The 10,000-nt window shown below is 41.9% G+C and overlaps 1 protein-coding gene and 1 long non-coding RNA gene across 7 annotated transcripts in view; both read right to left on the reverse strand.

Moving 5' to 3' along the window:
• The window catches only part of LOC135101091 (uncharacterized), a 50,880-nt gene extending 46,174 nt beyond the window's left edge, over positions 1-4,706 (reverse strand). For both annotated transcript variants that reach the window (XR_010269011.1, XR_010269012.1), the window contains exon 1: positions 4,581-4,706. This is a non-coding gene — a long non-coding RNA (uncharacterized LOC135101091). The remainder of the gene's footprint in view (positions 1-4,580) is intronic.
• Positions 4,707-8,247: 3,541 nt separating this feature from the next.
• The window catches only part of LOC135101270 (kin of IRRE-like protein 2), a 350,738-nt gene continuing 348,985 nt past the window's right edge, over positions 8,248-10,000 (reverse strand). For 2 of the 5 annotated variants that reach the window (XM_064004974.1, XM_064004970.1), the window contains exons 15-16: positions 9,399-9,506; positions 8,248-8,382 (exon numbers count right to left, since the gene is read on the reverse strand). The gene's annotated coding sequence lies outside the window, so the exon portion shown is untranslated. Of the gene's footprint in view, positions 8,383-9,398; positions 9,538-10,000 lie in introns of all 5 variants that reach the window. The other 3 variants (XM_064004972.1, XM_064004971.1, XM_064004973.1) reach the window with 3 other exon arrangements.

Below are 10,000 nucleotides of genomic sequence, written 5' to 3' on the forward strand. Positions count from 1 at the left end.
TCTAAGTTACGGATACCCAATAGTTATCATGATACCCACTAATCAGCGACCACACACTTATGTAAGGTGACCTACAGTGCATAACGAGAGAATGGAATACATATCAGATTCAGAGTCACACTGAATGTGACTGTGAGAGGCAGCGCCATTTAGATTTTTCTGAATAAAGCGTAACGCCAATACCTTTCTTTTTTCATAAAAAAAAAAAAAAAATAAATAAATTCCAACACTGCTTAACCGAGGCATTGAGTTAAGCTTAACAGATCAAATTATAACGTCGGTTATTATTTATTTCCTTTCCATCAATTGCATCATTCCAGTCATGCAGTAATAAGATGATAATAGTGTACGGCACCTGAACTACCATACACTGCTCAGTGCTTGTAACACTTACCAGCCTCTTCACTTACTTGAACACGAGAGAGACGTAGTAGCAGCGCTCTTTCACTACTTGGTGTAATTATTATTAATATCATTATTATTATTATTATCATCATCATTTATCTTTATTTATTTTACACAAAGTAAGACGTCTCCCGGAATAACAACATTATACACTTGTAGAGTTTCTTCCACTGCCTGATTTTTATGATATGTTTGGCCAGTACTCATATAAATAATTGAATATGGTCGTTTTAAAATATGGCTTCTCGCGTTTGAGAACGTAATGTTTATTTGGCTTAACGAATTATAATTGCGCACAAATATGGCTGTGGATTAGTTACAGTTATAGAAACCGGAGACAAAATTATCCTCTCTTTAGAATTTCTTTCACTTGTACTTACTCAGAAAATATATAATTATAATCTATAAGGATTTTGGTTTCTGAGTTCTTCCTGTAGGGCGGATAAAACTTGTGACGGTGTGATGCGTGTACTATCGAAGCTATTGAACTGTGTACGATTCGTTATTTATTTATTTATTTAATTTTTTGATCATAAGCGTATTATGGCAGGATACTGATCTTTCTTTACTTATGGGGTGAAATGAATTTGCTGGTTGATGGTCTTTTTTTTTTCCCAGTAAAAACTATGATCAGAGAGATGTAAGTTAAGAGGGGACCTGATAGAAGTATTTAAGTGGTATAAGGGTTATAACAAAGGGGATGTAAGCAAAATTCTTAGGATCAGCAACCAGGGTAGAACAAGAAATAACGGGTTCAAGCTTGAAAAATTTAGGTTTAGGAAGGAGATGGTAAGAAATTGGTTCTCAAATAGAGTGGTAAATGAGTGGAACGGACTCAGTAATCATGTTGTTAGTGCTAAGACATTAGGGAGCTTTATGAGAAGATTAGACGGATTTATGGATGGGGATGATAGGTGGAAATAGATAGTTATATTTCATACAGGGACTGCCACGTGTAAGCCTGGTCGCTTCTTGCAGCTTCCCTTATTCCTTATGTTCTTATGTTCTTTTCTTTTTAATGTACTGAATTTTCTTATGATATGATTAATTTGACAAGCCAAAGTAAATGTGCTGAGAAAAAAACCCTCAAAGTTGTAGATTAATATAATCATTTAGCAGCTCACGGCGACTACAAGAAGGAGTCTCGTGGAGTTACGAGTATTAGTGGCATTGGTTTTTCGTTCCATGATGCGAGAACACAACAACGAACACACACACACAAAAAAAAAAATGTTTGCCGAAAGACACACATATAAGGAAGCTGTGGCGGGGTGCAGCAACCCATCGCCACGGGCACATTATTTTGCTGGCAAGATTAATATGAGTAATATTAACTATTGTTGTGTTGGGGGAGCAACAGTACGTATAAACAAACGAATACCATAATATAACTTTGGATTTATCATACCTATTACATAGTTATGTCTTCTCTGTGATTACCGAGTACAATAGCTGTTTTGATGAACACAAATACGTGATAAATCGTAATGTGATAAATCGTAATGTTATCTTGCTCATATCGATAATGTAAGACACATTTCAATGTCTAACAACACCAAATCACTAAGAAAGGCGTTCTAAAGTAATGTAAATATAATGCAAAGGGAATGCACACCTGAAACGCAAAATGCAGTTGAGGGCTTCTAATGTACACATTATTCTAACAATAATTTACTTGCTAAGTATGCTCAACAATCTTAAAGAGGAGGAGGTATAATCTCAAGTTCATATACTTAAGAAACAAGTAATAAAAAAGCTTATGTCCCGAGGGCCCCGTAAACCATAAACTAACCAAATATTATCTAACCTAACCTCCTAACTCCGTCCGTTGTTACTAATCCTTGAAACCAAAAATTGTCTCAACAAAAGCAGCCATTGCATACTTCATCATTAAGATAACTAGCACATTAAGTGTCACACACGTAGCACTGAAAATAAAATAACAGCTGTAAATTTAAAAAAAATCTAGCCTATAAAGACATGGGAGTCAGAGGCCGTATTAACAGATTCTAAGTTCGTCTCAGCTTTCTGCTTAAACTTGTGCTTATCTCTTAATTAAGCAGTCTTAAAGATGTTCTGAGACGAACTCTCAAGTCCCAGTATGAAAGAGTGAAAGGGCAACACAGTAAAATCTTGTATTTCTTAATTTTGAGTTTATAGTCCTTTTTTTTCTTCATTTTTTTGGATTAAATAAAAAAAAAAAAAGTCATCGATTTTGTAAGGATATGAGCGCATAAGTTTGTGTTTATTAATAAGCAAATTAGATCCCTCGCAAGGCGCGTGTATTTTGTCTAAGTGTTTACGTGCTTGAGACAGCGTTGTTCCGCTATTCCCATTCTGCAGCGCCTCCTTTGCCGTCTTTTTTCTTTACCACGGAGGAGATCATGACCCCTATGGCCGAAGAGGACAATTGAGGAAACCCAGCTGGACCAATGGCGAGACTTTCCTTCCACGTCCAGTCAGTGTATGAGGAAGGATGTGACCTGAAGGGTTTCGCTCATTCTGCGGCACAAAAAGGCTGCATGGGACTCTATTACTAAGAAGGTAAATGAGATTCGCTAACAACAGAGCACATGAAAGTCGAAGATCATCACTGCTGCAGAGCTGCATTTCCCACTGGCTAAATAACACTGTAATTATTACTTTAATTACTAGCGTCAGTGCATCACTCCTTCCTGTGGGGCTCTCCAAGGCATCTCTCGCCAAATATGTCACAAATAACACTCCTGCAGTTTTATTCTATATAAGTCCAACAGTTCAGAGTCACTCAGGTCATCGAGAACATCCTTACAGGACTGAGAATTCTTGAGGTGTCAGGCTCGTGCTCGACGGTCGGTCATCTTTGTTTGGTTAACTTAGTCTTAGCGTAAGTCTTAGCGGGCACATGAGACACTTCAGAGCTGCCAACATGTGCGAAGACTGGTGGTGGTGTTGGGTTCCCCTAACACCACGTCGTGTCTCCTTCCCCGAATAAGAAAAAAAAAAAACGCATTTTGCAAAGTTAGTAAGAGGAGATATGACGTGGGGTTTGGTGTTGGGATTTACTAACACCGTTTAAAAAAATCGGGCCTTACAGTTAAGCAGACTCCGGACCTGTCTTAAATTTAACACCTAGACTAAACACAACTTGGGAAGTTAAGCAAAAAGTTAAACCTTTATAGTTACTCTATAGTTAAGAATCTTTGTTAACACGGCCCTAGTGGAGTGGGCAGGGAGTGCGTCAGCCCGTATGGTTAGTGACGTCATAGAGGAGGATGCAGCCGATGATTATTTTCAAATCTAATTGCCTGTTTTTATCAGAAATTTCAAAACGCGGAGAAAATTTAATGATATTCCAGTGATTACTCGCATTCACTTTATCTCGTGTAATTTCTACACTACCATCAACCAGTCCATTACTCGGTGCTGCTGCATGTATTGCTATTATAATTAGATTATTATTATCATTATTATTATTATTATTATTATTATTATTATTATTATTATCATCTTCATTATTATCATTATTACTAGAAGTATCTCGTTGACATCGAAATATTAATACACTGCATGAAAATCACCACCGATTTGTGTTTTGTCCTTTGTTATGGCTTCTTTTGTGGAAGGCAGCGCTAGTTATGAGACCTCAGTGAATGGTGGCGTGAATGGTTGGTGATGGTGAAAGCAGATATGGGGGAGTGGAAGAATGGTGGTGGTATAGGCATGGTAGAGCAGCGGTGAAAATGGCGAAGGAACGTGTAAATACGACTGATGCATGTGAGGGTACTTGACCACATTTCTTATGTAAAACACTCTAGAAACACTTAAAATATGCCTGGGATGACATGAACGCGGTTGATTGCAGTGAGGATAACATCCCTGAGCCGCTGCTGGGCTCCGCAGCCACACCACCGCTTCCTCCATCACCACCACTCACTCACTCACGTCCATTTGTGTTCCTAGACTTTACAACTTCCCATTTGTTCCCAGTTGCTTCATCTCATAATGCTCAAGAGACTCAATAGCTACACACTGTGGTAAACATGTAAGAAGAAGAGAATAAAATGATGTCATGTACGATGGTTTGGCAACTAAGTCTTTCCGGGCCAGCGACGTCACCAGGACGTGGTTAGCTAGAGAGACTCGCTAAATCTTCCACTAAACACCTAGGTTGGAAGGCCACATTAATTACTTACCATGACTGCTGAGCCGATGGAAATAGCTTTGGGTACAGCTTCAGTACACCTAGTAGTAATCATGACAGCAGTGTTTGAGAATCGCAGAGTCTAACATCCACGTGCTCCACACAACACACATCACGGTACTGATTTAACTGACTCCTAAGAGGAGCGATTCATATGGCTTCGGTCTCCTGTTTCGAGACTGTTCGGTACTTTAACGATACTTCCAGGTTCAAACAACCATTGATGTATATAAAACAAAACGCAGCTCTGTGTGTGTATATATATATATATATATATATATATATATATATATATATATATATATATATATATATATATATATATATATATATATATATATATATATATATATATAAAGAGAGAGAGAGAGAGAGAGAGAGAGAGAGAGAGAGAGAGAGAGAGAGAGAGAGAGAGAGAGAGAGAGAGAGAGAGAGAGAGAGAGAGATTGTCATATATACAGATGGAAAAGATAGACAATGTGAGGTGCAAGTTGGGGACAGGTTCTGAAAAAAAAAAAAATATACTGGCAGCAAACAAAGGGTAACTTAGAGCTGGCACAACCAATCAACCTTGTATATCAGGATGAATGAGCTTCCTTTACTGAAAGCTGGCATAAATACAAGACTGAGACAAGCAAAAATAACACGTGGCAACCTTACTTACCAGACCAAGGTTACTAATAAATTACCAATAATAAGGACACTGTATAAGCCACTCCCAGCCAGTTAGATTATCGAGTTCACAGTCCTTGGTAATCATGGGCGTGATCATCTGATGGAAAATTTCATTGAAACGTAAACAATAAAAAATAACATCGCTGGGATTATTAGCTGAATGGACGGCGGAAGCCTTCCTCGCCCCTGCGTCACCTCATGTCCTGCTAATTCTGGAGAGGGAGAAGGTATGGAATAAAATGTTGCATACAAATTAACTTTTATTATTTTGAATACTGACGTCACACTGAGAAGACAAAAAAGATATCCCATTTACAAGTTAAGCGAAAGGCACAATAGTCCCTTATATTCGGTATACAAAATATACAAAAAATGTCTTCCACAGACTTGCTGACGTCGCTGCTGCAGTATTCCGCCATTCTTGCTAACCCCTTTTCTTCATCTGCCTCCTGCAACGCTGTTCTGTTCATTATCCCAAGACTCGCAAACCGTCACGTCAATCCATGTCAATTAATATGTTCCTCTTAATTCACACGTGCCAGTCAACGCGCTCGTCCCCCGTCACCTTATACGTCCACGTCCACCCATACGTCTCCATCCACTAACACATGTCAACTTACATGTCCCAGTCAACTCAGTCGTCCCCGTCACCTTCCACGTCTCCGCCCACTCACATCCCTTCGTCAACTTAAAAGTACTCGTCAGCTCTGTCGTCCCGTCAGATGTGAAAGGTTTCCGTCAAGTCACACGTCTCCGTCCATTCACACTTCTGTCTTGCAAATCCTCGCCAATACGCGTCAGGTCTCAGGCGTTTCCGTCTATTCACGTTGTCAATATAGGTGAGCGTCACCTGCCAGCTCATTCGTCTCCTTCAACTAAGAGCGGAATAAAGAGCGAAAATGAAATCTGTTGGATCATAATGAATGCCTTACTTTTTGTTTCGAAGTTTAGAAAGCAGAAAACAAACAAACAAAAAAAAAAAAAAAAAAAAACAGGAAAAAAAAAACCCTTCAACAGCGGTGCGATAAATAATTCCTTGAAGGACAAAAATGAAAAAAAAAAAAAACACTAGGAAAGATATAAATGTGAGTGAGGAAAAAGCGAAAAAAAAAGTTGGGATTCACAATCAGCAGCAGCAGCAAACTGACACACGTCACACACAGCCTTCACCACCCACTGAGCCACTCAGCGGCCCGACACCACCACCACCACCACCACCGCCACTACAGCAACCACAGCCGCGCACCCGACTCACTCATCCCCACCGACAGTTGAGGGAAGCACGCGTGCCCGCTGTCACCCCGAGTCCCTGACATTGGAACGTACAGATTAACTTCCATCGACATCCACTAACACTAATCTATGTACACTATTTACAGTTTTGGCCTTACGCTCACGTGGCTGCAACAGAAGTAAAAGAAAGAAATACTATAATATAATGTAATATAATATATATATATATATATATATATATATATATATATATATATATATATATATATATATATATATATATATATATATATATATATATATATATATATATATATATATATATATATATATATATATATATATATATATTCCAGAATGTTAAGAAGTTTTCTTCCTTCCTATCGGTGGAAACTGGCACCTACACCCGTACACCTCCAGCTGATGGCGGTGCGAACCTTCTTCCAGTGACAGTTACATCCATAAAATGTTCCCTCCTCTGGCTAGGATTTATTTGTGCTCTACTCGTGGGGTTCGTGGCAGCTCCACCTCCCGCCAACAGCAACAGTGAAAACAAAGATATATTGCAAGGTAAGACATAAACATAGTGGTGAACAGGGACTCTTAGACAGAGTCGGGGCGAGGCGGAGGCGAGGGAGGGTTCTTGAGGTGAGGTGAGAGAGGGCCGGCCTTTGTTTTCACAGTTCGATTAATGATCATAGAATCGTTTTATCTTCCTCTCTCCTCAACTTGCTTATAAGTGTTCCTTCGACCAGGGGTTGAGGAAGGTCATAACGTTCCTGCGAGACAAATAGTGCGGCAGTAAATGAACCACAAAACAAGCACACACACACACACACACACACACACACACACACACACACACACACACACACACACACACACACACACACACACACACACACACACACACACACAGACACACACACACACCATCCTTTTCTTCCTCCTTCACTTCGGTTTGCTCCTGTCTTTAGAAGGAAATGAAGTGACACTTATCACATGTAAAACATTTCAGAAATAGAGCACGCGTCCGGAGAAAGCTACACTGAAACACTCACTTCTTTTTTTCTTATTTTTTTATATATATACTTTTTATATGTTTTAGTAAGTTGGAAGCCAGACTCGAGCTCCCTCACCCTTGGGAAGGACACTGCACGTACACTATCAGGACAGAAGTTACTGTGTATACCAGCGGGCGGCGCAGCTCACTACATGTCGCAAGAACAGAGTCACAAACCATTCCAACACACGTTATTTAGTCCTCATCCGGAGAGGAAGCAGATGCTCTCCACCTCACCCACCCGACAATAAACATAATAGCAAATCTACGGGACCATTCGCCCTTCTTCAGTCGCTCGTAACGTTATTCACACGGCACTCTCGCTCGGTCTCCTGATGAGGGGACCGACGAAGCTTCTCCTCAGGTCTCTGAAACCAGGCGGTGAGGTGTTGTTGATATTGTTGACGCTGATGCTGGAGGCGAAGGAGGTGGAGGAGGCGGTGGTGCCAGCGACGTCTCGGCGGTGGGGGAGGGTGGCATACAAGCTGGGGTTTAGAGTGGTGGTGGTCACGCCGCGTCTGTAGTTTAACGTGGCGTACAGATTTGGGTTACTGGCGTGATGCGTGAAGCCCGCCATGCCCCTCAGCCCTCCGCCTCCTCCACCCGCACCTCTCCGGAAACCCAGAGTCGCGTAAATGTTCTCAGCGGCGTCGGATGCGTCTTCAGGGGCTGGAGGCGGAGGGTTGAGGCACAGGCTCCTCCGGTGGCCCAGGGAGGGGTACATGCAGGGGTCCTCGTCGCTGTAGCCTCCTCCAGGAAGATTTTCAGGCGGCAGGGACAGCTCCACGTAGTTCAGTTCCCCGCCCGCGTCCGCCTGGTTACGCTGCGGGACACGCACACACAAACACGGAATTTGACAAGCTGTTTTCTGGACTGACTGGGTGTAGGTTATTTATGCAAGGCTGCAAGTCTATTACAAAGGGACCTTGTGCCATATGCCTTTCTCTTTTCCTGGGTGATTTAACTCTCAGTGACAGATTGATTTTACGAGCGTGGCCATGAATATGAAAACGTAATGGCAAAAACGGAAAAAGGAGAATTGCAAGATTACCAGTGCAATAAAATTTTATGATAATGGAATAAAGTAGGCATAGAGCTGTGAATTAGGATTCAACAATGTGTCTATAATCAGAACGGTATAATTCCTTTAGACACATGCATGAATGGATGGAAGAGTTTATGAAAATATCACTATTGAGAGAGAAGTGGTTATTTCTAAATGATTTTGCACCAGATCTCATAATTATAAATTACTGAACACTGTATGAAGCTGACACACTCCTTATAATGTTTGCAACCTTTTGAGGCCTAATGAACATTGCAACGTGCTGCCTCCTGGTGCATGAAACACTATTAGAAAAACACAATTTTATTAGTATAACATACATCTAAAAAAATAAAGATCTGAACTGAAAAAGTGTCAATATCAGCTGAAGGGGAAATACAAATACAGAACACAGGCTCATCATACACAAGCCGTCCATGCGAGAATTACACGTGAGGCGCAAGACAACAAGGCAATTCAGGCAAGGCAGGTCAGGGCGTGGCATTACGGGATGGAGGTGGGGGTGAGACAGGATGGGGAAGGGCGTGCTGGGTACACACACTCAGCAAAAGGATGCTAAATAAGCCATGCACCTTTTATTTCTTTCAGGTGACGGATGCAACATTACTCCTGCGTCAGCGTGTGCAAAGCGGTGTTCGAGTAAGTGAAACATCTCGCCCTTGTGTCCAGGAGGAGGTTTGGTGGGCCCGCGAATGCACCCCGGGAATGTGTTGAGATTCTGTACATCAGTCATAACACATGCTTAGGGCAATCTAAGAATAATATGAAGCCACCTGGACACTGGAGTGTGTGTGTGTGTGTGTGTGTGGCTGCGAGGCTGCATGTCGTGGCGCTGGCGCGGCGGCCCCGTCATGCCAAAAAGCGCCTCTGAACACACTAACCTTGGGAGTAAAAGGAAGGCGGAGGTGACGCCTGAAGTGAAACAAGGAGGACAGTCAGACAGGAGACAACAAAGGTGACCTGAGCCCCAGACCTTTCCTCGCACACCACTGCCAACTGGAAGGGAACGGCTGACGAGGGACGCTCACTGCTGATGCTCATTGAATCGTTATAATGACTTGGGTTCCAGAGGATTGTGAGGATGTTAACGTATCTTTAAAGGCAAAATTTTCCCTCCTGGAAGCGCCGTCGTTCCCCTCCCCGCGGCTGAGAGAGGGCAGGCCGGGGCTGACAGGTGGTGCCGTGGCCTGATTCACAACACAGCGTCGCGGGGAAAAACTATATCAACAAGGAAGCAACACGCGGGACCAATGTCAGACTGCATTACGGGAAGATCGCGTCGTACATTAACACCTTGAACGCGATCGAAGAGCAAAATTATATTCTGCCGCCAGCTTGGAACCGGACCTCCCCAGCAGCTGAAGCCTCACCGCGG

Source organism: Scylla paramamosain, chromosome 6 (genome assembly GCF_035594125.1).
Source record: "Scylla paramamosain isolate STU-SP2022 chromosome 6, ASM3559412v1, whole genome shotgun sequence".
In the NCBI taxonomy this organism is placed as follows: domain Eukaryota; kingdom Metazoa; phylum Arthropoda; class Malacostraca; order Decapoda; family Portunidae; genus Scylla; species Scylla paramamosain.